Below are 2,468 nucleotides of genomic sequence, written 5' to 3'. Positions count from 1 at the left end.
CTCGTCCCGGCGAGGGTGGGATCCCGGTCCCGTTACTCGCTACCTTCTCCCGTTCCCCCGGGAAGCTGGCGGGAGGGGATGGAGAAGGAGGAGGGGGGAGAAGAGCTCAGCCCCACCTCTGTGGCTGCCCGTATAAACGGGGAGAGCAGCGGGCAGGCCAGCCGGTTCCCGGGCGCTGAGGGGGGCTGGCGCTGTGCCTATCTGCTGCTGGGACTCTCCGCCACAGCCCTGCCTTCCCCCCCGGGGGCCCTGCCTTACCCCGGGGTCCTGCCCAGAGGTGCAGGCAGCTCCAGACCTCGTCCGCCCGGCTGCGGTTCAAGGAGATGTTTACTTTCAGATTAAGCTGCCCGGGTTTGCACAGGGTGTGAGGAGAATCATCAAAGGCAAACCTTTAAATGCTTCCCCCCGGGAAGGCAAGCTGGGGGGGGGGGAGGGGGGGGGGGGGGGGCAGCTGAGCATCCCGGGGAGGAGTTGTGCCTACGCACATAGGGGACCGGCTCTATCCTAGGGGTCCTGCCTCGCCGCGACCCCCTGCTCCTCACTCCCTGTCTCCTTCTGTGCCTGGCCCCGTTGAGCCAATCCCGTCTCCCCTCCCCCCCCCCCCCCCCAAAAAAAAGAAAAATCCAAAACAACCAACCCACCAAACCCAGAACCCCAGCTTTGTAAGGAAAAATCATGAGATCTGGCTCCCCCTCAGTACAGCCACATCTGAGAGCAGCCTCCCTCCTTCACTGCCTGCTCTCACGGCAATTTGGGAAGCTGAGCCTGGCTGGTAGCACACAGCTGAGGCAGAACACAACCCTCCCCTCCTTCGCAGGTAGGGAGAAAAGGCATTTAAAGAAAACCCAAAGGGATATATATCCCAATAATCCAACTACCCAAGCTCTTCTCTCGCTCCCTCCCTGTGTGGCTGAGCAGGAATTCCCCACATGCTGGGTATCAAAAGAAACCTGTTTCTCATCTCCATCGGAGACTGATTCTCAACATTTTCTCCTTTTCCCTCACCCCAACAGATATCAAAACAGGGAGCAAGACAGCAAGACCCAAGAGGGAAAGTATTCTCCCTCCCAGCTGCTCAGCTGGTACTGGGAATCATCCACCCCAGTAACTCACTTGAAACAAAAATTAGATTAAACTCTGTGAACAGAGCCAGAGAGGGATTATATATATATACACACACACTTCCCCCCACCCCCCCACCCCCCTTAATCCAAAACTTGGATGAATTTGATGCAAGAAAGGTGATGACTACAGAAGAGCTGGGTACCAGGAATGTGTGATCCCTGCTGGAATCCAGGGATGGATTTCTAGCTCCTCTTCCAGCAGAGATGTGGGCCTGGCAAAAGCAATTAGTTTATTGGCACGAGCCCGACATCAGGCAAAGCAGCTCCTTATGTAAGCGCATTTAAGAGCCCCTGTGCGCCCCACTGAATCTGAACAGCAACGAGGGTCAATAGATATTAATTAACATCACAACAAGACCCTGTCCCAGGGCCTGTTGGTACAGGAGCCAAGAGCTCCAACACTGGGGTTTAACGCAGCCAGGATCCAAATATTTTCTTCTCCAAAAGGAAAAGGGGGTTGTATGAAATCAGGAAGACTTGGCCTGCCGTGTATAAAGGTGAAAAAATGGGAGTGCTCAGCCGTGCTAATTCCCCCAGAAAGTGCTGGTTTAGCCAGGAAACCACCATGTGGGAAACATCTCAGGCCCAAAGTCCAGAGAAATAAGTTTCAAGTGTTACCTTGGCCTGGGAACTGCATCCCTTTAGGGAAACTCTCCTTGCCCAGCTTGGTGGTGTGTGTACCAAAGAAAGGCCTTTTCTTTCCTTTTTCAAAACACTTTGTTGTGCTTTGTAGCAGTTCTGAGCCAGTGACCACCAATTCTCTGCTTCAAGAGGGACAAATCAACCCCGCCTGCCCACAGCTCTTTCTCCTGTCACCTGACCATGAATAAAATGCTCCCAAATCTTACGAACTTTTGCAAAACAGAGAAAAAACCCAAACCCAGCGCCACATGTACAGATGTTCTCTCACATTGTGGTGCCAGATAACGTTAGGTGAAGCTCATCAGTGTCTGTGGTGACCACACACATGTTGGGGGTGTAGGAGAAGGGACCCAAAGGACAAGGCAAGTTATGTGTTTGCTGTTAGCTGGAGGCTCAACCGGACCCCAAGTCCAGTTGAGGTGGGAGTCCAGGCACCTGGGTGGCAAAATGGGAGAGAGGAGTGTTAGAAGCCTCTCTGGGGAAACCAGGTATGGATGGAGAGCAGGCTTGATTTCTGATTTTCAGTCTTGCCAGATGATAAAAGAATGTGATTTCTGGGGTATCTCCTTTAAGGGAAACGTGTGCTTCTAGATACAGGGCTGCTTTTTTAAAAATAACATTCACATGAGCTGTTATCTTTACAGTTCTTGGTAATCTTTTGTAAGACAACAGTGAAGCGATATACAGGATGAGTGGTCTGGA

The sequence above is a fragment of the Gallinula chloropus genome (genome assembly GCF_964237585.1).
Source record: "Gallinula chloropus genome assembly, chromosome: 5".
NCBI lineage: Eukaryota > Metazoa > Chordata > Aves > Gruiformes > Rallidae > Gallinula > Gallinula chloropus.
This window is presented reverse-complemented; position numbering follows the sequence as displayed.